At 35.8% G+C, this 27,238-nt stretch overlaps 1 protein-coding gene and 1 long non-coding RNA gene across 5 annotated transcripts in view; one reads left to right on the top strand and one right to left on the bottom strand.

Annotated features, from left to right (window-relative positions):
* The window catches only part of ZNF385B (zinc finger protein 385B), a 344,341-nt gene that overhangs the window by 185,814 nt on the left and 131,289 nt on the right, over positions 1 to 27,238 (top strand). The gene's annotated exons all lie outside the window — the stretch shown is intronic.
* The window catches only part of LOC120597194 (uncharacterized), a 67,274-nt gene that overhangs the window by 10,704 nt on the left and 29,332 nt on the right, over positions 1 to 27,238 (bottom strand). For all 3 annotated transcript variants that reach the window (XR_005651353.1, XR_005651355.1, XR_005651354.1), the window contains one exon: positions 21,435 to 21,659. This is a non-coding gene — a long non-coding RNA (uncharacterized LOC120597194). The remainder of the gene's footprint in view (positions 1 to 21,434; positions 21,660 to 27,238) is intronic.

Genomic DNA, 27,238 nt, shown 5'->3' with positions numbered 1-27,238 from the left:
CTCTCTCTCTTTCTTTCTTCTTTCTTTCTTTCTTTCTCTTTCTCTTTTCTCTTTCCTTCTTTCTCTTTCTTTTCTTTCTTTCTTTCTTTCTTTCTCTTTCTCTTTCTTTCTTTCTTTCTCTTTCTTTCTTTCTTTCTTTCTTTCTTTCTTTCTTTCTTTCTTTCTTTCTTTCTTTCTTTCTTTCTTTTCTTTCTCTCTCTCTCTCTTTCTTTCTCTCTCTCTCTCTCTCTCTCTCTCTCTCTCTTTCTCTCTCTCCCTCCCTCCCACCCTCTCCTATCTTCCCTTCCTGCTTTTTCTTTCTTTCTTTTTTTAAAGGTTCCCTAAAGGAAATAACCACTTTCCATGAGGACGACATTCTTTTTTAAGTTTAAGTTAGTATTCACAGAGATGGGGTTCACACCGCAGTACCCACTTTAACACTAGCCTGTATACCTGGTACCATGCTAATGGGTTAGCATTCAAAGACCTAGGAGACCTCTACAGAGCAATATTCATATCCTCCTTTATCAACTTATAGATCATATTTGGACTTCTCATAGAAAAAATCTTAGTCTCAGGGACTGTCTTACTGAGATTTTGTTTTTGTGTTTGTTTATTTGTGGTAAAAGAGGTTGAATGGTTTATGTGCTGTATAATACAATGTGTCCATGAGGCTGGAAAAGAATATAAACTCATTTTTATATGGTATGTTAGCTATATTTTAAACTAATATGCTTGATGTACTTTTCTTTAGCCTCCAGATATATTTTTAGGTGAAATACCTCCAAATATAAAGCAATATGTCCAAATATTAATCTAAAGTACAACAAATATATTATTTCTCTGTGTTTCTAGACTTTCTGAACACTAGTAGTAAACACATTACTTTGCATTTAGAGATCCTTCACCTGGAAACACATTACTGAACATATTATTTCAAAACGTAACTTACTGTTTAAAAATAAGTTTATCCCTACAAATATCAAGTTGTACACCTAATAAGTTTTTCCCATATTAGTTACTTAACTTTTGCAGACAACCTGTATAATTTGACCCTTTTGACAGATTTTCCTCAAATAGTAAAAAATCTTGGGAAAAAACGTGTACTCTGAAAATATTAAAGTCAGAATTATTCAAATGAGTCTGTGTCTCTCTTTTGTATTATGCAATTAAATTAATGTATGTCTTTGTGTTTTTATCCTTGAATAATATCAATGGCAAAGGCGAAGCAATAGGCATTATTTCTAAATGTTTGCCTTTATGTTACTGAAGATAACTATTGTGCTGCTCCTTTGCCTTAATCATTCTCATCTTGTATCAAGGTATGACTGTATCAATTGTCTAGTGGATTTAATGCCTCTTAGCCGTCTAATAAGACAGGAAACGATTTAGCTATCAGTCAGCCAAGTCTTGTGCTGTGACACATTGATTCAAAGAAAATTCATAATGTTATATAGATAACCACAAAAGACTTTTGTGTTTTGGTTTCTCACCTCCCTACCTTATCTATTTGCTTTTCTTCTACTTCTGATAAAGGCAATGTGTATGGAATAAATGTGTGTTACTGATATAGCCAAATGACCAAAAAAGCACAGTGCCACTCTCAAAATGACATCTTGTTACAGGCTTCCTCTTTCAATAATAAAACCCCACAGCCTATGCACCATCCTCAAGCATGAGGATACCATGTCATCTTTTCAGCATTTAGCAATATCTATGACTTTCATTTGTCTTCAGGCTTTCTTTATCTTGAATAATGTATGTAACCTCTCACATATGCCCATTTTTTTGTAATTGCCCTTGAATATATAAACCCTATTTATCAAGCAAAAATTGTCTATAGACAGGTATTCTAAATATGAGGCTTTGGTATGATGGAGCTAAATGTGAATCAGAATTTATTCCTCTTCTCATACTTCAAACATACTTTCTTCTTCAAAAACATTACATATACACAATCTCTCCAAGTGAAATCTCTCCCTCTACTTTAGTCTTCTAGAATCTTCATAGAGAGGTATTTTGATACTTTGAGAGTAGTCCATAGATTACAGACGTGACAATAAACACAAGTCATATACGTGCCCCCCCAGAAAAAATCCCCAAACCACGATGAAATCATATTTGTGAAATGGCTATGTGTATGAGTTACTGGCTCGTGCATTTATTCAACAATATGTAATTATTGCCTACTGTGTACCAGGCTCTGTGCTAAGCACTGGGTCTCCAGTGGTATTTCTTTTCTCTTAGCCTAGTAAGTAAAAGGGAAGAATACTCATATTGAAATGCAAATAGATGTTATAATTAGAATTACATTTTAAAATTGTATTTTGTATTTGCTTTATTAAGCTTAACATTAATTTTTAAATTAAGGTAAAGTATAACATGGTAAAACTTAAGAATAATGAAAGATATATAATGAAAAGTAAAGTTTTTCTTTCCCCAAACTCTTAACCCTTATTCCTCCAAACAAGCTTTGCTAGTGAATTTTGTGCTTTGTTTTAAAGCAAAAGAGAACAAAAACATGAAAACAAAACACATACACACAAACATACATATACATGTTTGCATGCACATAAATGCTATCATATGAGATTTTATGTACCTTGATATTTTTACTTAGTACCATATCTAGTCTATCGTGTAGTTTTTCCATAGGAGAATTTATACATTTATCTCATTCTTTTTAAAAATATATTTAAAATTTTTTTTACATCAAACTTACAGAAAACTTGCTATATAGTACTACGAATTATTTTTCCTAAGCGAGTTTACCCTATTACATTGAAATATCTTAGTATTCATTTTCTATAAACAAGTCAGTCTCCCACACAACTAAAATATTATCATTAGAATTGGGAAATTAACATAGATCTATTCCTAAATTTCCTCCTCACACATCATTCAGGTTTTAGCAGTTTTCCTAATAATGTGCTTTATAGTTAAGGGAATCATTTAAAAATTGCTCAGTTCATTTAGTTACTATGTCTATTTAGTCTCCTATACTTGGAATAGTTCCTCAGTGTTTTGTTTTTCTTTTTAATTTTTATGATCTTGACTCGAAGATCACAGGCCAATTTGAATTTTCTGATGTTTTCTCTTGATTAACTCCAGGTTATGAATCTTGGGCAGGAATGTCATGGAATTGATGCTGTCTTCTCATTATATCCTATTAGATTTTAAGTGATTTTAATTTCTCTCCTTAGTTATGATATTTGCTTTGATCTCTTGATAAAGTTGGTGTTTGCCTGGATTTTCTACCATAGAGTTACTCTGCTCTTTCCCCTTTATAATTAATAAACATTTTGTAGGGAGATACTTTGAAACTATAAAAATATCCTATTCCTGATCAGATTTTTCATTTATTTGTTTCTATCCATGTGGATCATGGTTTCCTGTTTTATTCAATGAGTCATAATCTCTTACAGCCATCATTTATTTTGATGCACAAATTGTCCCAGAGTAGCACTGGAACTCTTTCACACTGACTTTGTATTTGTTTGACTTAGACTTGTCATTTTTTGGACTCTTCCTTGCTCTTTGGCACAGTAAGATATTTCAGGCTCATCTTGCACTTTCCTCACCCCAGCCCTTACTGCAGCCTTTTCTTCATGGAGTCCTGGTTCTTTCTGGTGGAGAATAGTATTTAGAAACAAAGATCTGGGTACTAGATGTCTTCATTGCCTTTGGAGATATTGATGCTAACAAGCCATCTCAGTGGTCAGTGCCAAGGAGTGTGTGTGTGTGTGTGTGTGTATGTATATATAGATGTACATGCATATGCACAAACATATACACATATACATTTATTTCTATATCTCCCTTTTCCTATTTGTAACTCTCTTCTCCAGCAGTGAGAAATTGGCTCTCGTTATCCTTAATATATTTGATATATTTGCATATTCGATCAATTCTTTTGTAACTGATCCCCCATTGCTGCTTCCCCCTTTCCTCACTCCACCTGGGCTCTGACACACCACAAGGGCCTGCCAACAACCCCTCTACCAGTCTGACTTCCCATGTGGAAGTCTATCTCACACCATCCATTCCCCAAAAGTCTATTTGAAGGCTGAACCCCATGCCCGAGTGTACATACCCTCCGCACCGTATTCAGGTTGCAACACTTGGTGCTGGGCTGCTCCCATGTGGGGACACCTTTATTAGCTTACTGGGGCCGTGACTCCCCATGCTAAACAATCGTCTGCCACAGAAATTTTCCTCACCTGTTTTGATACCCTGTTCTGAGTCACCAAGTTTCCCTCACCCTCACTCTGATGCAGACTATACCTTGCTCTGCCACATCAGAAAAAATTTATTCAAGAAAGTGAATGAAATTTTAAAAATCATTATCTGCCAATATTTTATTTTGAATATCCATAGAGGAGGAATAGAAATATATTCACTCATTGTTTTAATTACTATTATACCTTAGACCACTTCACCTCTCTTTTCGAAGTCTTTCCCTGCCTCCCTCATCCCCCAGCTGTGATTAATGATACTGTTAGCACATGCTTTGACTTTTAATATAAGTAGTCCTTAACTTATGAGCCTTATAGGAACCTTCTGTATACCTGAACATCCCATTTTAGTTTTCACCATCTCTGGGATCTCCTCGGCTACACACCTGTTCTTTTTTTGTCTCTGGGATAGTGCTACTGAAGGAAAATCTCACTTTAATACCACAGCCACTAAAGCAGGAAGTTGTAGTTCTCTGATTACCTCCTGCTGATTTAGAGCTCAAAGATCTCCTGGGTCAGATTCAAGACTTAGCATTATAGTACTCAGGCGAGGGGCCAGGGTTACTTGAGACAGCTCTGAGTAGCTCTGGTCTGAGAGCTTCAGGTTGGACATAGCTTGGCTTGACTTCAAAATTAAAAAAGATTTTGAGACCTTAATAGACTTTATCCAATGAAGATATACTGGAGGCCAACAGGTACATGATAAGATGTTCCACATCACTAGTCATTAGGGAAATGTAAATTAGAACAATGAACTATCATGTCATGCCTGTTGGAGTGGCCACTATCAAAAAGATGAGATAGCAAATGCTGGCATGTATGTAGAGAAAAGGGAACCCTTATGCACCGTTGGTGGGATTTCAAATTGGTATAGCCATTAAAAAAATTAAACGGTATTGAGGACCCTCAAAAAATTAAAAATAGAACTACTGTTTGATTCAGCAGTTCCACTTCTGGGAATATATCCAAAGGAAACAAAAACACTAACTAGAAAAGATATTGGCACCCCCATGTTCATAGCAGCACTATTTATAATAACCAAGACATGGAGACAACCTAAGTGTTCACTGATGGATGAATAGATAAAAAAAGTTGTGATATATATAATAAAATATAATTCAGCCATAATAAATGAAGAGGTCTTACCATTTTTAAAACATGCATGTACCTCAAAGTCATTATGCTAAGTGAAATAAATCAGAGACACTATCTCACTGATATATAGAATCTAGGGAAAAAGACACAAACTTGCATAAAAAGATCAGACTCATAATTACGGGAGGCACAGGATGGGGAGAGAAGGAATTGGAAGAAGGTGGTCAAAAGGTGCAAACTTACAGTTATAAGATAAATATATTCAAGGGACATAATGTACAACATGGTGACTATACCTAATACTGCTGTATGATATACAGGGAAGTTTTTAAGAGGATCAGTCCTAAGAGTTCTCATCACAAGGAAATTTTTTTTTTCTTTTTCCTTTAATTCTTTTTTTTTATTGTATCTATATGAGAAAATGAATGTTAGCTGAACCTATTATGATAATCATTTCACAATATATGTAAGTCAAACTATCATGCCATACACCTTAAGCTTATACAGTGATATATGTATGTCAACTATTTCTCAATAAAACTGGGGGAAAAAAAACTAACAGCATTTACAAATGGAAATATATTTGAGTTATATTACAAATGCATTTGGTAAGAAAAAAATGATATGAAGTTATCTGGGAAGAGACCAATACATATGTATTCTAAGAAATGAGAAAACAAAGATGTTTTCAGACACAAAAATAAGGAAAATAAAGGGTAGTTAGGGCTCAGGGAACTTGAATGTTCTAGGCCATTACTGGGACAACCTCACCCACATTAGGTTTTCTTAATCTCTTTTGTGCTAACTAGGGAACTTAGTTTTATCTGGGGAAAGTTATAGCCTATAGTATTAGTTCATAGCTGTTTAGTGTCTATTCTCATATAGATAAAATGTGATATGGGAAGTTTATATTTCTGGACTCTAGGGTGATTTTGTGTCAGCCTGACCTGGAGGGCAGGCAGTCTGTGTCTAAAAGTCAAAGCTAGAACATCTGACACTGATAACAAAAAACAAACAAAAAGTTTGTATACAATATTAATCTCTAAAAGTTTTCCGCTTCTAGATCTAGATTACAGCTTTGCTTATATCTGTGGTTACATATTAAATAGTATGGTAAACAGTATATTCATTACGTAATAGCTCTTTGAAATCTCTTCGCAAAGGAAGACATCTCTAGCCATTCTAAATAAACTCAATACCATGTGCCTACTAATCTTTTTTTCTTAAGCCAAGCAAGCAGTAGATGTATTATAGAAGGATAGTACACTTTCAAGATGGTGAGAGTGGGCAGGCTTGGAGAAGAGCAGCTATCCCAAAGATGGGTGGAATTAGGTAATTTATTACGCATGAAATGCAAGTGTGGAATTTTCAAAGCTTAGAGGTGGCAGTATAGATGTTCCTAGGTAGGTCCTAGTAGACCACTCCATCCAGATGGGAGGAAGCATTTTTGTCCTTATTTGGCTCTCAGGACTCTCATGATGACATGGGGTGGAGATTTTCTTAGGCTGCCATGCTAATAGTATTATAATCAGCCAAAGGTCACCTGAAATGGTAAGATGGCATCCCAGGTTTCCTGCCAGCCTCCGGGATCTAGTTCAAGTTGGTCTGGTGCTGGCATTTTCTTATTGACTGATCGAACTTCCTCCTACCTTTCTCCCCTCCCATCCTCCAAGGCTGTATTCTTCTCACCTATTGTAACATCCCCTGTCTCAAGAAACCTGAGTCCTTATAAACTTATGAGAGATTTGGGGCAAAGATCCATCTTCTGGAGCTGCTTCCTCCTGACTAGGGCTGTTATCCTATCTATGGCATGAGACTTCCTTGCTATTCTATTATTGTGCAGAGGGGCTGTGGCAGGTTTAGGGAGTAGTGGAAGGGGTATCCACAAGAGAATAAAAGGACCAGGCCGCTTGGTTGAGTGGTTGCTGTTGTGGTTTGGTATCTCCAGAAGTGTTGGGTTGGAATCCTTGGTGGATGACCATCTGGAGGTAAAACTTCTGTATTCTAGAAGATACAAACTTCACAAGGAGATTAAACAAACAAGGGTTGAAGATGAGAAGGAATAATAGCATAAGTAAGGGCCAAGGAGCTGGAGGAACCAACTTAGGAAAGGCAGTTTTGGAGACTGACCAGATGTCCTTGGCTTGAGAGGCTTTCCTTTCTGAAGACACGTAACCCTTTTGCCTATTGGTATAGTTTTGCTCTATTTTCTCTATTTTCCCACTATTGTTTATGTAAGTGCAGCAGTTCTTGTTAATGACTGCACAGGCCCCATCTTGTTTGGCTAGGATATTCGGTTGTAAGTAGACAGAGAAATTATGGTAGCAGCTAATGGTCAAGCTGTAACGAGAGGCCTTTGCTAATAGTTACATCCTTTGGGGTTCTAAGAGGAATAGCTTTAGTCTGGTGGGGCCCAATAAGGGCTGATGGTGGCAGATCCAGCAATTAGTGAGGTTTTCTGTTCTTGCTAAGACACATGGGAGCTTAACTAGAGTGTTTTCCTTCCATTCTCCAGGCAATATGGGGAGAGAAAAAGGACATTAGGGAGAAGAATAAAAAAAGGAACTAAAATTATGGTTACAGCTGAGTGTGATTATAAACAAAACAGTGATTTATGGAGGTTCCAGGTAGAGCACAAGTGAAGAGGAAGACCAGGGCCGGAATAAAGAAAGAAAATAGGTATTGGGAGTCTGGGTGTAAGGGGAAACAAGAATGCATCTTTGAGCCCAGTACAGAAAACCGGCTGAAGTCCCCCGGCACCTGTGTTAAGATTGAGTAGGGATTGGGGACTAGTGGGTGGGTAGGTATATTAGCCTCACAGGTAATTCTTAAGGCCTGGACTGAATGGTATTCTCCATTGGGCTTTAAAGCTGGGAAGATGAGTATATTACAATGCATTAATAGGTTACTAAAAGTCCATGAGTTATATATTTTTATATTAGAAGTTGGAGTCCCTTGCAGGCTTCAACCCCGATGGGATACTGTCTATTTTGGGGATAGGACAGGGGATAGGACAGGAGATCTTTTAGATGAATCTTAATGGGATCTACCTTAGGGTCTCTTTCTGGGATTCCCTGATCTCAGACCTCAGGATTAATATTGTTTAATATGTCCTGGGGTGTTACTGAGGGGGCTTCTTGAGCAGGAAGTATTAGGAGGGCTAGGAATGAACTCTGGGATTCTGCAAGGCCTAACGTAATCCCTAAAGCCAAGACTAGGTTTCTTCCCAGCAATAGAGTGGGACACTTGGACATAATCAAGAATTTATGAGTCACTAGATGATTTCGCCACTGACAAAAGACAGGGTGAGTAAAAGCTCAGAACCTAGAGATTCCATCTAGTCCTATCATCTAGCAAGGAAATAGGTCCAGAGTGAGCAGTCAAGACAGACTTAGTGGTTTTCATATCATTCAGGAAATTAACAGGCTTACCTGCCACATCAAGGGTCACCCATAGTTCCTCCCCTGTGATGATTATGGCATTCTCGGGAGCCACTGAGAAACTTGGGCCCCATCAGTAGATCATAGCCATCTGTGAGGAAGGAATTGGTCCCTGCCCACTTCGGGACAGGAGACAATCCCTCCTCCTGCGCCCTTTTTGTTTGCACAAGGGGCACGGCTGTTTTGGAGGGTTAAGGTATGTCTTGCTCCAGTGGCTTGGGCTTCCACAGCCAAAAGCAACATGCCTACTAATCTGATTGTAATCTGTTTATCTGTGACATTTAAACTAGGAGCATGTTTTGTAATGTGCTTGAAGATTATGATTTTAATTCTATATACTGGCATATATTTCATTACATCTAATACAGTGCCAAACCCATAGGCTCAAAAGTCTTAGGGTATCACAAGGAGCAAGCCAGGGAGATGTATTTTTGTGTCCTGGGCTGAGGGCTCAGACTATTAGCAGAAGTTTATCCATTCATTTATTTAGTGGATATTTGATGAGCACCTCTTGTGCTCAACATACTGTTAAGTATGTAACAAAATACAGACTTGAATATGATTGTTGGTTTATGTTTTTAAAAAATCACTCTGGCAGTATTGCGGAGGATGGAATACAGAAGGGGGAGACAAAGGCAGGAGAGCAGGCCAGAAAACATTGTAGTATTCAGGGGAAGATGCTGACATGAGGCTAAGTTAGTGGGACGAAACAGAAGGAATAGATTAGATCCAATGTGGTTTTTAAACCTACAGGGGTTATGATCCCTTTAATAACCAAGTGAAAACCTTTGATCTTCCCAGAGAGGTAAATGCACATAGGTGTGTATGTAAGTACAGTTACACGAGACCCATGTGGATCCCTTCAGGAAGGTGGGGCACAAGTCCAGGGCCCTACAATTTGTCCCTTGAATTTACAGTTACAAACTAGTTATCTGTCACTAAAAAAATAAATAACTGGCGGACATCATCAAGGTCACAGAAACGAAACTGTAAGTGTACTTTAGTCTGTATAAAGAGATTCAGAGAAGCATGTTCTCTTTCAGTTATTTTGCCTCTAGAAAAATATAACTGACTTCATGGGGAAGACTGAAGAAGAGCAATTAAAAGTGAGTGAGTTGACATCAAATTGGCAATAGCTACATTGATCAAAAAAGATCAAAATGTCATTCTTTTCAGGCTAGAGAAACAAAGGAATGTGATTGAAGACTAGAAAATTTTGTAACCTATGAATAGGATCAAACATACTTGTTCATCGAATCCCTGAAAAGGATCACAAAAGAAAATCTTTGGAGTTCTAAAGAGTAAAAAATATATATAATAAATAAAAAGGAGCACTTTTAGTCACATTATTTAAATCATTGCCACAGTAATGGTACAGATGTCTAAAATAAAAAGATTCAAAGATAGTTTAGGAAAGTTCATGTTTAATAGAGCTATAATAAAAGTTAAGGGAAAATATATCTTTTGAGGAATGAAATGTATTCATAACTTTTAAACTAGAAATTAGAGAATTTTTAGATCAAATAATCTGTGAATTTGACCTAAAGTGGTGGCCATCATACCATTTTGTTCACAAAAAACCTAAAAATTTAAATTCTAATCAAGCTAACATTAAAATGTTGTTTAAAATTTTTCCTATTTCTATTTTTTTTCTCAGTTTACCATTTATAATACCAAATAGGACCTTCTGAGTTTACTTGGTCCCTACCACTGCTCATCCTAAGCTGTTTCAGACAGGTGGTTGTCTACACTTCCATCATCTCTCTAGCAGTATCATCTCCCCACTTAGCAATTTGATGATCATTATTTTCAAATTCATATCTCCAACTGTACTTTTTATTCTGATCAATTTTAAACCACATCAAACTGCAAAAATAATACAGGAAACACCCATATACACCCCTCACCTAACTTTACTAAGTATTAATTTTTCCACACTTGCATTAGCTCTCTTATTCTCTAAAGTATATTGAATATTGATTTGTTTCATATATTTATGTTCATACATTTATATAGCATTAATATACATATATGTGTATGTACTCATGCTGAAGCATTTGAGAATTATTACAGACATCGAGACACTTCATCCCTAAATGCTTCAGCATGGATATTCTAAGAACCAGAACACTCTCTGCAAAATGCCAGGGAGTACTGATAGAGCAGTACTGATAGAGTACTATTATATAACAGTCTACTTATATTTTCCCATTGTCTCAATAATATAATTATAGTCCTTTTCTTCTTTTTTCAATCTGGGATCCAAGCCAAGATTATAAATTCTGTTAGTTGTCTTTTCTCTTTAGTCTTCTTTAAACTAAACTGGTCTTCAGCTTTTTTTGGTGGTGTTGCTATTCTAGATAACGTTGATATGTTTGAAAAGTTTAGTTTTGTTGTTTTGCACAATGTGCTTTATTTTGGATTTGTTTGACTGTTTCCTCATGATCAGATTCAGGTTAAGCATTTTTGGCATGGAATCTGCATAAGTAATGCTGTGTCCTTCCCAATGTCCTTCTCAGGAGACATAGGAACCAATGTATTCTGTTACTGGTGATGTTAAGGTAAAGGTAGTGTCAGCATGATTTTTCCCTTTTTAATTCAGTTATAATCTGCATATGGATAGGGCAGTGATACTTTGAGATTGTGTGATTATTCTATTACCTGACTTTTTTTTACCTAGTGGCTTTAGTAGCCATTGATTATCATTACTTGAATTGGTTATGATTACTATGTGGTTATAAAATTCTGGTTTTCTATTTCTATGATTACTTTTATATTTATTAGTTGCTTTGCTCTGCTTTTCCTTCTCCTTCCTCTCCCCTTAATTTTTTTTTTTTTTAGTATCACTATGTACTTATGACTACACTTTCAATTCAATATTATTATAATCTATTCTCATTATCTATTTGATGCTCAAATTGTGCCAAATTTGAACAGTGGGAGCCTTTCAGAGTAAACTTCTGCTTCTTTTTGATGTGTCCTCATCAGTTTGTACATATTCTTTATGGCACATCCAGATACTTAAGGCTTAACCCGTGCTTTTCTTTCCCAGGAGGGCTAGTTCTAAAAGCCAGATGTGGACTTAAGGTTGCTCTTTGCTACTGGAGTGTCATTGCTTCTAGGCCTTTTTAGTGGATAATAGACTACACGTACACATCTACATCTACCCATACATGCACCTATATCTATATAGTACTCTTATAGCTATATTGTATAATACAGCTATGCTGCTACCATCCATTTCATTCCAGCATCATTCTCTCATTCCCCTATTCCATATTTGTATTTATCTGCTCTTAAATGAGAATCCTTATACCACACAGTATCAATATATTTACTTATTTCTTCAGTCTTAACAATGCACACAAAATAGTTTCAGATCTGCTACACCAGCACCACTACCAAAAACAAAATTATTGAGTCAGATTCAAGATTTCCTATAATTCTTTTTGTCCTTAGTAGATATGTCTCTCTATAGTCAGAATATTTGTAAAAAAATAGCTTATATGTGTATTAATTCTTTTTTTTCTTATCAGCTTGATATAGGTTTAGGTTTACTTTTTTAAAACAATATACTCGATTTAAGAATTTATTTTCCAATGTCATTGATTTAATCTATTTTTGAATATGCAAAACTGCTGTTTTTAAACGCTAAGAAATCTAAATGTTACATTACTAACTATATGCAAAATCCGGTGTGATCATCATATTTAAAATCTGTTTAGAAATTCAGAGAGAAAGCATAAATATTTTTCCTCCCTGTACTAATAAAGATTTAAATTTGTATTACCAGTCCAACTTCAGGATCAAGAGAAGGTTTTGCAAGCATACTAATACTGCAAGGCAGTATAAAGCAGAAGTAAATCGTCTCTGGAATTTGATTGCCTGAGGGCAAATCCTGGTTCCCAGTCTACCCCATGCTTACAGGTTGCAACCAGGTCCAGTTTATTATCTTTTCACTGTCTTGTCCTCCTCATGTGTGAAATCAGTGTACTGCAAAGATTAATATAAGACACTTAGCTCAGTGCCTGATGAATAGTAATTGCAAAATGCATATTACTAATTTTTGGTGGTGCAGATGTTGATGCTGGTGTTAAATTTGTAACAGTACATTCTGGATATCTAGTTCCTAATACTACATTCAAAGGCTTATTTTCTTAGTAACGGTTTTTTGTTGGTTTTGTTGTTTTTTGTTTTCATACATATTTTTTTTCTCTGAGTACTTTGGATACACAAGGGAAAGTTATAGCATAGCTAGAAATCCTGGCATTGGGAATGACCTTGTCTTTATTTTGAAGTATCTGAAAAATAAAAATTCTTCCTGCAAAACACTAGTCAATTGCTGCTGCTGGTCCCAGGGCAGGCTGTCCGTCGGGATACTGAGCATTACTGCTGCTGTAATCATCAAGGCATCTGCTAGAGATGTCCAGGCTGAAAGGTAGGTAGGAAAGTCTGCATTATATTTAATAAAAGCTCTGGAAATTTTCCTGAAATGCTTGCCGGCAACTCCCAGTCTCGACAGGCACAGCATACTGTAACTAATAGTACATTGTTCCTATTCTTGCTGGTGAGTATGCTGTAGTACTAACCAAAATAACAGCTATAAATCATTTGCTAAGACTTTGTTGTTTTCACTTGTAATACTCTTGGGTTACTGCCAAGAGAGTGGCTAGATATATTTATACAGAAATCCTGTATTTGTAAAACACAAACAGCTTCTTATTAACTGTAGACTCATATACTATTGATTCCACCAGTGAAGAGCTTGGATAAGAAAAAAATTACATCTGACACTATTACTCTTTTATTATAAATAGGGATTGCTTTCAAGACAGTGCAAAAGTATGATGCTTTTGCATTCATGTAGAGGTTTTAGTGAAGAATATGTGATGAGCATGAAAAGCGCAGACTTCTGTCTGTGTGCACTGGACTGGGGTCACCTGAGGATGGAGCCAAAGAGTCAAAGGATAGCTACATACATGTTTAAGGAACTGGAAATATTCCCAAAAGAAAGTTAAAATGTTTTGATTAACGGTTGGGAGAGAAAAAGCTGAGTAGTAAGGTGACGATTCTCTTGAGATGAAGACTTAATGTGAAGCCAGTGAAGCTTAAACTTCATGGCCCCTCACTTGCCTGGGCCCATCCAAGACTCTGGGAGGGTCTGAACAGTGTGTTCAGGTGGTGGTATGTTTTTGTAATATTTGCAAAAATAAGGTGTTTTAACCACAGTGGTTTAAGACCCCTGGTTCCTTCTTCTCCACCTCACTTTTCCTCACATTGAGTGGAATTAGAAGTATATAAGCAGCACAGGAGATATAATGATGTACAGAACATGTGTAAAATTTCTTTCAGTCACCAGAAATGTAAACTTGTAACTGGGTGATTTAGTTCTAATTGATTCCTAGCTCTCTCCTATCAAAATAACATATTAGTGTGTAGAGTTATAAGTGTATCATATATTTTCCCCCTTTTGATAGAACTTGCTTAAAATAGAATTTATCAAAATTCCTGAGTAAGACACAAATCATAGTAATGCAACAGATAAGAATATGTTTCTGTGTTAAGTCACAAGTTTTTAAGCACTTCAACTTTTGAAAATTTAGACAGTTTAGTCAACCATACTAGAGGAAAGACTGAATTATCTTTCTAATCTCTCTATAGAATGATATCACAAAATCATTATCATATGAAATGTAATCAAAGAGTAGGGAGCCCAAAAATGTAGAAGTAAATTAATGAAAATATGTTATTTTTTATATTTTATGATTTTCATGGCATTTTAAGCTTATTTACATTTGTAGTGATTTTTTCTCAACCTAGATATTCACTTTCTTTTCTAATTTTGTATTTGTAATTTTATATTCATTTCTGAAAAAAGAGAGCTTCCTCACAATTTTTTAGACTTCAGGTCTCACAAAATTTGAATCTGCCCAATCCTCTACTAATATATGAAGTGTATGTACAGTGTAGTCTTATATTTAGTTACTCATTCATAATCGATAATGAGTTAGGTTATGGTAAAGATTATATTGTATACATTTAACATAATAGATCCTATTATGTTGATCAAGGACATGTTAGAGTTGGGATAAGAAATAAAATTTCAGAAGCTGATTGCCAGTTCTTTGTACCTCATCTGTATCCTGTGAGTGCTCAGAGTGTTCTCGTTGAGAATCATTCCTGAGAAAGACAGAATCATTTTAAATGGTGGGAAGAACACTTCCCACAACAAGAAATCAGGATCCTCAGAAAACTGTCTGTTTCTAGAACTGGGGAAGGGAATGTACAAGAGCCTGGAATATACTATAAACCAAAGGAGCTATCAAAAACTACTGGGGTCATGTCAAAAAGATACAAGAACCAATGTGAATGAATAAAAAAATGACTGAAATTTATTGAAACACATGAAATATATTAAAATTCATGATTGCATACTGATAGGCAAAAGTAAAAACCAAAACCTCTTTGACCACTTTTTAAGGCTTCCAAGGCATAAGCTCATTCTAAAAATTTGTTGTAAAGGTAAAGAAAAACTTATTCTGCCTTCCTGGAAAAATTATAATTGAGGTTAACAAAATAGTTGATAAGAAAAATGTCTGCTTTGTAAAAAATTCCAGCCAATAAATGCAGAAGGAATGAAAGAACTAAGCCATCACTGTTTTGCAGATCCTATTGAAATAATGAATCTAGGAAATGATCATCAATGCTGCCCAAACCATTTGGTAAAAGGTTAATGGGGGTATTTGGAAGAGATGGATTAGGCTGGGAACACCAAAATCTGCTAATTACAAAAATAAAGACAATGGATATTATATACCTTCTAATGTTAGCAGTAGCAGGTACACAATCCCAGCATGAAATCTATTCACCAAAAAGTAAAACATGAACCTATTCAAACCTCTAGGTCTAAGTACCAACTTTCAAGAAATACAGAAGAGGAATATGTTATATGATACCATGGAATCCAACCAGCAAAATCCAAAATATAAGATGTTCTGCGGGACAATGGCTCAATTTCTTCTATAAATGAATGGCAAGAGGAAAATAAAAAGGGTTAAGATTATAAGGAATTAAATTAATTAACATATTAAGATAAATGAATATTTAAGAGACATTACATTTAAATGTAATATGTGGGGTTCTTGATCTGAATAAAGCAACTTTGTAAAAGATAATTTTGAGGCAAGTAGGGAAAGTTGAACATGGACAGAGTCTTAGACAACATTAAGGAATTGCTGATAATTTTAAAGTGTGATAATGGTGTAATGTTTTAAAATGAGCTTATCTCTGAGATACAAACTGATATATTTACAAATAAAATGATCTAATATCTGAGATTTGCTTAAAATTATCTGGGAAGAAAAAAGTGTTTGGGGATTGTAAGTGAAATATGTTGATAATTATTAAATTCGGTTGATGGAGACATGGGGATTATCATATTATTACAACTACTTTTAAATAATTGAAAATTTTCTTAATGGTAGGCAAAGGTACACAGGAAGTACATGGGAGGAGTATATACTGAAAGATACTAGTCCTATATACTCTTGTTATTATTTAACTTTTGAAGATGAAAAAGAATTAACCAATAGAACCATCCAGTCATGACATTTGTGAAATATCAAAAACAAATGTTGTATGTAGATAGTGGTGTGCTGATAAATTTCTCTCTGAAGAAGAAAGCCCTGATTCGTAATGCTTGCCCATTTGCACAGTATAAGTACTCCCACCATGGTCGATTTCAACCTACTGATGTGACATTACTGAGTTTGAAAGAGCTGTGTACCACTAGCTCTTGTGAGCCTGTATGGCCAGCTGCAGCCCACTGCTGGAGGAGATAACAGAGAATAATTACTTTTTACAGTCAGACTCTTGGCCTTATCCCACCTCTAACATGTCCTTGATCAACTTACTTAGTTCTTCTGAGCCTTAGTTTCCCCTCTATAACATGGAGATCATAATTCCCACTATATTAAGATATAAGGATTAAGTCAGGTCACATATATAATGGACCTACTATGGTGTAGTTACCCAGCTCGTGATCCTTCGTGCTAATATCTTTTCTTCAAGGTAAAAGAGAAGTAGAACTCTTGGTTTGGGGTGGTTTCAAAGTTTCAAAAGAAAGGAATGAAGCTGATCATCTTTTCAGAGGGCTTCCTGCCCAGGATTTCTATAATTAGTTAAAATTGCAGGTTTCAAGCGCAGTTACAAACCTGCCAGAAGCTCACCAAGCTCTAATTTGGTTGGATATTAATAGGTATGCTGGGAAGTTAATGCGATATGATTGTGGCTAGAACAGAACTATCTGTTAAAGATAGGGTTTTCTGTCCAATGTGACCTGGCACTGCAAATACACAGTAAGAATTAAGTATTATCTTAGAGTTGACATGGTAAAAAGCCTGTAACTTACTTAATATTCTCCTAGGGAATGTTAAGACCCAGCTGAGATGTTTCTGGCATGAATAAAATTAAGGCTTATGTTGGAAATTGGAAATGTTTCCATTCACAGTTTTGATTATTGTTTGAGCAGAGTTATTAATAATAGTAATGTTTTACTTTCCAAATTTTTTGTTTAAGTTGGGTAATTAACCATATCAGTTAAGGTAAGACTTTTTTTCCCCCTTTTTTCCTGAACAATGTATTTTTCTGTGTAGAAATCTAAGATTAAGGTAAGTAATGATGCAATTTTCATAATTACTGAATTGTATGCATATATAAAAATCTTTTTTAAGTTCATTGTAACCAAGTCTAGAGAGAAGCTAAATTATAAGTCAAGCCCATATTTAGAATCTGGAAATACTAATACTAAAGGCATTTTGAATTTGATTTATGTGTGTGGGTTGATGTGTTCCTACTGGAATACAACTTGGAGAGTGTATTTTTCCCTCTGAGGGAGACTTGCATGAATCATAACTCTACATATTTTGGATTTCTGAGCAAATACTTATGAGATAAGAAGCAGTATGCTGTATCATGCATTGAAGTTGGCCCAGTTGCCTTTGATTTTAAAAGAATAGTTTTCCTTCAGAAAACTAAAACATTTCTCCCTTGGAAATTTGAAGTTCCTGTTTCCTTAAAACAATGCTATTTATACTAAATTTAATTTAATGAGTCATAATAAGAATGTTTTAAGAAATTAAATGGAACAAAATAGAGTAGAAAATAGAATGTGTCACACATAGGAAGGATCAATAGTGTTTTGTGAAATGTATGTTTCAGATGTGTGTGTACATTCTAAGTTGTGAAGTAAGATTTATTTCTCACTGAATCACATTAAAATAAATAATTTTTTTTAAGATGCTTTAAAATATACAATAAAAAGTCCATTAAAAGAAAACAACTTTCCCTTTTGTGGTAGGTATCAAAGCGATACCCAGATTAAGAAATCTGAAATGTTATTGTTCTAAACAAAATCATCCTGGATTTAGATGAGGATGGAAGAAGCTTTGAGTCTGCCTAGGTCTCACTGGGGACCACAGAGATCAATTAAGAGAGGATGGTTTTGGGGAGATGTGGTTGTGGAGATGCACCTTTTGTCTTTTAATTTCTCTCTTAAGCAGTACGGATATTACTATTTGGCTTGTCCATATATACACATATGTGTATATATGTATATATGTGTGTGCGTGTGTGTGCGCGTATATACTGAATTATAACATAGTGTATTTTTTATATTCTTATATACCAGCCCTATTATCTCGATTATATTTCAAGACTTTTGTAGTCAGGAGCTTTACCTTCGGCTCTCTTATCTTCCTACTCATCACATACCTCACATACACAGTAGTATGTGTTTATTAAGTCATTAATGTTAATAGCAATAATGGCTTATGTTCATCCTAACATACTATTTGGCCATATTTATTCATATGTTTATATATTTATTCATATTCTTCTTCCACAACGGATTTATTGCAGCTTATGGCACAAATAAATAAGAAAATAATGGCTGGATTATAAATAAAAAGAACCATAATATGTTCATAAACATACACATTTCTAAATATATATTTATATACACACATACATACCCACACATACACTCTTAAATATCATAAAGATAAGTAAGATCAGAGGAAAAATGTAATCAGGCAATAAGTTTCTTCATAGCTCTTTCTTTACGCCTCATTCTTACATCTGAATTTCTTGGTAGACAGTTAAAAACAGTGTATGTCAGTTATATTATTATTATTATTATTATTATTATTATTATTATTGAGAAAAAGATACCCTGAGGGAATGCAGATGCTTCTTTATATACACAAGTACATAACGAAAAGACATGTGTCACATGATGTGTTATACAGAAGACAATCAGTGTCTGGACTAGAAAATATCTACATGACACTCCTGAAAAAGCTGTGGTAATGAATTTTACTTCTATTCTGCTTCTCCATAAAGGCTGAAGTTTTTAGGATAAATCCCAGCAAAAGTAAATCTGTGAGAAGAGAGAAAATTGTGGTCCAATAAGGAAATCTTTTGCTTGTTCTAAAGATATTACTTAGAACATTTAGAAGAAATCATTTAAACAGTCCTCCCCAAATATCACCTATTTCAACCAGATTTTTAACTAAACAGGAAGATAGAGAGTGTACTTTAGAAAAAGTTATGATTAAGGGATCAGGTCAATATTCTTTGGTGAAAACTGGTAACTTTACCAAGGTTACTATCTGATGAGTCATTCTCCCTCCACACAAAGATAGACTATTCTGTGACAAATATTTTGAAGGCTTGCATCCACAGCATCATCCAGGAGCAGTTTCAAAATATTCGGGAATAATTTTTGCTTATACTTTGCTTTTTTTTTTTTTCTTTATATCACTGCTAATTACCAGCTTTCACTTAGTCTAGTGGTACTATTCTTATTCTTTTAGGCTTCATGTATATCAGGAGTCCTATTACTTTTCATACAAAAATTGTCAAGCAAATATGCTTTGGGACCCATTTGGGAGTGAGCTAGAAAGACAGAGGACCTAATATTTGAAGCACCAAACAGAATCATTAAAATGTTCAGATACTAATGAATCATCTATTTCATGCAATGGTAGAAGAATCACTTCTACAACTTGAAAGTTCATAGTGTATAATATCCCAATAGAGATGGGTAAACAGGGAGGGTCTGGACAACTCTGGGAGGAATCACTATAAAAAGCCTACAGTTAAACACAGGTGATAGGACAGAGGGTATTGGACTGGGGCCTCAGATTAGGTTGGGGGCAGAAGAAGAATGGAGATACCTAGAAAAAAGGGATAAAGGAAAGTATATAGGAATAACCAGGTAAGTTTTACTTGGGGGGAAAGTAGACAAATGAGTATTGGGGAGAATAAGAAGAAATGATGAAACAGAAGATCCTTGGGCTAGTTCTAGTGAACCTAAGGAGAAGTCATCTTCAGGAAAGCATAGAAACAACTACCAGGCTTCCATTTTATTTTAAAAATATGAGTGCATATGAAAGCCCATTTATAAGGAAACAGAAGTTGTCTAATTTTGGGGAGGTCTAACAAACAACAGTATTGGGAAATAAAATTTTTTACTGAAATTTATTTTTTAATAATCAGGTTTATTTGCTAGCCACAAAACTTAGCTAGAAACACATCCTACATTCATACCATGGAAACTACCTAGTAAGAGCAGAGCTGATGCTGCCACTAAACACTGGTCAACAGACCTACATTCCACCTCTGGACACACTGCTGGCCTCCTGTGCTCCTGGAGATTGGATATATTTCAAGATTTGGTGGGGGGCAGGAAGGAGAGGTGAGATATGTCTGGCTTAGACTAAGTCACGTGCTCATGTCTTAGCCTCAAGGAAGGCTGAGAAACTAAGAATCTGGACAGTTGGGCTCTGTCTTAGTCCATTTGTGCTGTTATAACAGAAATACCATAGACTGGGTGGCTTATAAACAACATAATTTTCTCCCCCATAGCTCTGGAGGCTGGAAGTCTGAGATCAAAGTACAAGCAGGGTAGGATTCTAGTGCAGAGTAAAATTCTGGTGAGGACCCTCTCCTTTGTTACAAATTGCCGCTTCTCCTTGCACCCTCATGTGCTAAAGAACAGGGAGAGAAAACAAGCTCTCCTGTGACCCTTATAAGGGCTTTAATCTCATTTATGAGGACCCAAAGGCCTCGCTCCTAATACCATCACATTGGGCTATAGGATTTCAATATATTAATTTTTAAGGGCATAAACATTCAGTCCATTATAGGCTCTTATACTGAGGAGTGAACTTTGCCTCTGCCACCAAGACTAATAAGATATGAATTCCTCTTAGAGACATAAAGTTTACAATCTGGGAACCCTTTTCTCACCCCTCTGCTGCACCCTCATAAAAGACAACTGTCCACTAAATTCTCTTTCAAACCTTCAGATATTCTTGAATTCTAGAATGATTTTTAAAGCTAAAGTCTCAGGGCGCCCTAGAAAATACAATCCAACAAGTCTTAATTTTCTGTACCAGTTTAAATGATGAAATTAAAAAAAATAATAATAATAAAACAAATGATGAAATTCAAACCTACCCAGAGCCATTACCAGTTTGAACATCTAGTTAAGCCTCGTGCATCACAACTTCTTAATATCAAGTGCCAACACTTTAAGTTTTGATATTAAATTCATTCTGTTGTTGGGGCTTATATTTTAAATGGAACAACTGAAAATGAATCTAAATGTTTGGGAACTTACCATGTGTTTGCCCTCTGAGGCTCCCAGGGAAGCTGCAGTAATGACGGTAATGCATAAACTGGCCTTTGTAGGTGCCAGCTGTGCAGGCATTTCTCTTCACCAGGCGCTCTGCCAGCCACATCAGTCCTTTCTACAGCTGTTGCTCTTCCAGAGTGCAGGCACATCTTCTTTCTGTCTCTTGTTTATTAACAATGCCAGTTACAAAGAATCATGCCAGACCGCACTCTGTTGTGGCAGTTTTACAAGGGGGAGACATGGAAAGATTATCCAACTAGTTCTGATTAAAAATTCCTACTCTTATATATGTAATTAAAATGATACAGGGTTCTTGAAACATAGAATAAGAACATGAATAACTCCTGAAAAATTCTAAAATATATAGAGTTGGAACCAAAATAACTTTTTCAAACCTTCCTGGGAGGATGCCCTCTACTGGCCAAAACTTAAAAAATAAAGTTTATTTTTAACTTTGGTGACTCTGAGTTGTTCCAGGAAGGTTTTCTTTGGGATTTTCCAGTGTCATTAAATGCCACAAAATATGTGCTACAAAAAGTTGGATTTCATATGCATATCCTTGGCAATAAATCCAGGGCACTCCATAGACTTATTGTTTGCACCAGCCCAGACTAGGCTGAAAGATGTCAGGGTGATGATGCATCTGATCTTGATGACCTTCAACATGTTCCTGGGATGGGCTGTCATGTTACATTTTTATTAATTGTTGCACATCTTTAGATCTGATTAATTCCTATCTATGGGTCTTTGACTGTTACTAATTTATGTAAGTGCTCAGTACCATGCTAATTTTTTTCATTTTATTTCAGCATATTTAATGTTATGATAAACAAGGAAATAGATTCTAATAAGCAAATGTTGGCTCACTTGATGAGCTGTAACTTGAAGCTAGAAAGTTACAGCTTTGTCTTAGTGAAGGAGATAAAAATCCTGAAAATTCAGTGGTTTCAGTCTTATGTATAATTTTATAGTTTCTGTAAGATTCAGAGAGGCTAAACACATCATTTTGTCAAATTGGGGGTAGTAACATTTAGCATGAAGCAAGTCTTCCTGACATTTTTATCAGTGCCCTAAAAGAAGATGGTAGGTTTTTATTTTATTTCCAAAGTGATTTTTGGATTTTCAGGTTACACTGAAAAGTGAGATGGAGGTGATGCATTGTCTCCAAAACACAATCCCAAAGGGGAAACTAAGGAGCAAAATTTCATGTGGAGCCGTGTTCCCTGGCTATCCTTTCCCTTAGACCAGTTATAGCTTTGTTCCTCTTCATCAGAAGGAAATAAAGGAAGAAAGGGTTGGAGAAAAGAAACTGGCAGTAATGTGATGGAACTGGCTCTCACTGGCATGAGAGAGCCAGTCTTGTGCATCTCTTCCCAAACTTAACATTATGTGACATGTTGGTAGCTTAATATCAGCCATGGTGGGAATGTTTACACTGTAAAAATTGGTGCTATGTATGAATCAGGGCTCCCTCTCCCCAAGAGTATGTTGTTAACATTTATTAGCATTCCACTGGTGACCTGCTTTTGAAAGGAACATTGTGTATCACAACCTTACCATTATTATCACTTCCTGATTCTGATTTGTCAGTGTAGGTGAAATTTCTGAAGACCCTGACTATAATATGGCTTACCCAAACCTTTGTGTACTGAAGATGTGTGTGTGGAGTTGGAATATGTTCTCTAAAAGTTAGTCACGATGTTTTTATTTCCTGTCTAATTTTACCTTGTTAGATTTCTCAATGTGTTGTTGGTATCTTTTCACCATCACTCTCTTTTTTTTTACCTCATTCTTTAATATTCTGTCTTGATTACTTAGTCTTCTCAAACTTTGACATTTTATGAAGAAGTATTCATCTACGTATTGCCAAGTTAGCATGATCCAAGGCATCAAAGAGTATATAGACTCAATTCAGTGAACGCTAATTGAATATCTCCTTTGCCTAAGATATTGTGCCAGAGAAAATAAGACACAGTACCTAGTCTCAAGCAACATAAAACCTAGGGAGCTAATCAGAATGTACACAACTCAGACTAATGTGAAGCATAATGTGAAAGATAGTATTTGAAAAAGTACAGAGAAATCCAAGCAGGACCACAGAGACTAGAGATTATTCCTGAATGCAGAGATTAGAGAAGGCTTTGTGGAGATGGAGCCATCCAACTCAACGGAATCTTAAAGAACTGGTATACATATTAAAATTCAACTCTACTTATAGCTTTTATGAATAGATGACTATAACGTTCACACTAAATTAATTTGTGAGTTAATTCATACCATTTACTGATGAACCAAATTAGTGTATTATCATGGGAGTCGAGAAGACTTAACAAAAATAAGATTTTAATATCATAAATATAAGGAATTACTAGATTCAGCAGATGCCATTGCTAAGGATGCATTCCGCTCCTCTCTGTGCCTTCCATAGGTTATACTCAGAGCACCATTTATAGAAAGTCCTTATGAAAAGCTTCCAATTACTGAGGACCAGTTATGTGCCAGGCACTTCTATGTATATGATATCAAAGACAAAAATCATCAAAGTAAGAAAATTGATTTTATTCAGATTATTGTAGTGGGGAAAGTACCCCAGATCTGGAAATCAGAGTGTGTCTCCACAGAGTGATTTTACCTTAGTCTTTTATAGGAAGGAATCGACACATTACAGATGGGGGAACTTACAGTTGAGATTTTCCAACCAGGGAAAATCTCAGTCAGTTACATGAATAGGAAATGTTTAACTCTGTGTCTAGTTGTGTCAAGGAGAAAGCAATTCTAATCCTAGCTAATCACTCATGAGACACAGAACAGAAGTTCACTAGTCAATATCTGAACCTCAGAGTCACTCTGGAATATACTGTTATCACCATTGAAAAAAAAAAACTTAAAAAAATGAGAAACTGACATTCATAGAAGTTGAGAGACTTGCCAAGACCACATAGTATATAACAGAATTAGAATTTCATCTCATAACTTTCTGGCTCGGAATCTCTTTATTATGCTATAATACTTACTTTGTGCTTAATGAATACTTTAATTTTTAAGGTTAATAGAACTTTCATTTATTTTCTTTATACATTTTTTTCATGCATATTACCTAGTTTGGAGAGAACAGCCTTCAAAGAACCAGGTCAAAATGTTTAGAATTGACAGAAATCTCTTCACAAGCTGATTTATAATAAGAGTGTGCCTCCTTCCCTATAAATAAACCTACCTTTCAAGTGAATGAGTAAAGAAAAATTTGGGCTTGTATTTTAGTGTGTTAATATTCAGTGATTGCTCTTGCTATCAATCAATTAGGTATCATTTTCACCTCTGCTCTGTGGGTCCATAGAGGTTTGCAGGATGTGCTTAGAGATCCTCACAGAAGCGCTTAGCTGGATAGGGGAGCAGTATAGAAATCAGGCAGGGACTGGTTACACAGCTTCTGCCATAGCTTTTGGATATGCATGTTGAACATCAAAGTAAAAGAAAAAAATCGCTGAAGAAAGAAGTAAAATGTGAAAACCAGTGATCTAGGAGAACATAAAAAAGATGCTGAATATATTTTTCTCCTGGAAGCTTGTGAGTTCCTGAGTTTGTTGGCCGTTGTCAGCTTCGTGGCCTCCTCGCTGAGCTTTTGATAGACAGAGCAATGCAATGTTCAAGTGCCCTGGAATGTTCATCTGCACAGCAGGGGAATCTAACCTGGCTGGCCTAAGTCATTTGGCATCTATTCCACACTCAAATTAGTGTGGTAATTATGTGTGTAAGGTGATAATTTGTGGTTGAGTTTTGTCCTGGGGCCCAGTCATCCAATTCTTTTTTTTAATTCTGTTTTACCTTTATAATATTGTGTTAGTAAACAGGCCAGGTGCTATTTTACAGTAGCTGCATAATATATTCTCTGAATATTAAAGCAAAAATTAAGTGCAAAACAAAACTCACCACCCTCTGGCTGTGCTACCTTCCTAAGCATGGTAAAAAGAAAGAATGAGCATATTAGGCTTAGGATCTGGGGTCACTGAAGCCAAGCTATTTAGGTGCAATTTGTCTTTGCTGGCAGTGTGATTGGACTTTTTAACTTAGAGGCAAGAAAGCCAAGTTTAGTGCTTTCTTGTTTTCCCGTGGTCTCCCATTCAGGAGATAACTTGGCTGCTCCCCACCCCATGCATCATTTGAGGAGCTCAGGCAATGAAAAGAAATGCTGTCATTAGTTTTGATTCCTTGTAATATCCTGGTTTTAGTGGAAGAGTGCCAAAGTAGAAGAGAGGAAGATAGCAGAATAAAAAATAAGAAAAATCGGCCAGAAGATACTAGAAAATAATAGAAAATGAAACATCGGAACTCAGAACCGTGTTTACCCACTGGAAAGCAAAACAAGTGAATTATTTGTGTGAGTCAAAGTTTTTAAAGAAAGGCATTTTGGAAGCATTGAATCTTAGAAAACTATGTTTTGAAAGAAGCTATGAACATGGATAGGTAGGGAATGTAGTGACATTTAAGGCAGAGGAAGCTATGGTGCAAAGGCTTAAAGTAGGACTGAAGCACAAATATTTACTGTAGAAAGGTATGTTGAGATTAAAAATAAGAGGTAAAAATACAGAGGCTGGCATCTGTAGAGCTAAATTTTATATGTTGCTGTTAAAATTATAATAATTGGTTAATAGATAATCAGACTTTCTAAGGCAAGGCTTAGAAATTTCTTTTATTCTTCTTTGATAAAGTCTTCTGAAATTTACTGAGTATGGTAGTGATCACTTTCTCAGGTTAGAATTGGCATATCTGGGCAATATTCAATAAGCAGGAGGAAGAAAAGAGCGAGCAAGAGAAACATACGTGTGACTGGAGGGCTCATAGCTAAATCCTAACTACTTCCTTTTTAAGGGGACCAAGTACTCAAGATTCCTATGAACGGATTCTTTAAAAGAGTAGTTCTCGAAGTAAAATTTCTAAACTGGCATCATCAGCATATGCATCACTTGGAAACTTGTTAGAAATATCAATTTTCAGACCCCATCCTAGGCCTACTGAATCAGAAATTCTGAGGTGGGACCCAGCAACCTATGTTTTAATAAGCCCTTGTCTTAGTCCATTTTGGCTTCTATAACAAAATACCATGAGCTGAGTGCCTCATAAACAATAGCAATTTATTTCTCATAGTTTTGGAGGCTGCGAAATCCAGGATCACTGATAGTTCAGTGTCTGGTGAGGGGACCACAAGGCAGGAGGGGCCAGGAGCTCTGTGAGATCTCTTTTGTAAGGGCACTAGTCCCATTCATGCAGACTCTGCCCTCGTGACCTAATCACCTCCCAAAGACTCCTTCCTCCTAGTACTATCACCTTCAGGACTAGGATTTCAAAATATGAAATTAGGGGGAGACACAGCATTCAATCTATAGCAGCCCTCCAGGTGATTTTCATGCATGCTTGAATCTGAAAACTACTGCCTTAAAGTATTTGTTTTCAATATACAAGTGCTCCAGAAAGTAGAAAGTTGGTAAAATTTTCTCCTAAAATCCTTTTTTCAATGTTTTACAAATCTCTGATTAAATCTAGGAGAAAAAAAAAATCCCAATTAGATGCTAAGCCTTTAACATATATGGGTCTCTCTTTGACAAAGAGAAGTGTAGCTGGGCTCCAGATCTACAAACAGAGCTGCAGGAGCACCCATCCAGGCTGCACCAGGCACAGCATCAACCCCGACCCTGGATGTACAAACCCAGGAATGATTTTTTTTTTTTTTAAATCAGTTCTTTATCTGAGATTCAGAATTGTTCTATTTGACAGAGCCTCAGAAATCCAAATCA

This window comes from Pteropus medius, unplaced genomic scaffold, assembly GCF_902729225.1.
Source record: "Pteropus medius unplaced genomic scaffold, Ma_sr-lr_union100, whole genome shotgun sequence".
Taxonomy (NCBI): Eukaryota; Metazoa; Chordata; class Mammalia; order Chiroptera; family Pteropodidae; genus Pteropus; species Pteropus medius.
Note: the sequence above shows the minus strand (reverse complement) of the source record. Positions and strands in the feature narration are given on the sequence as shown.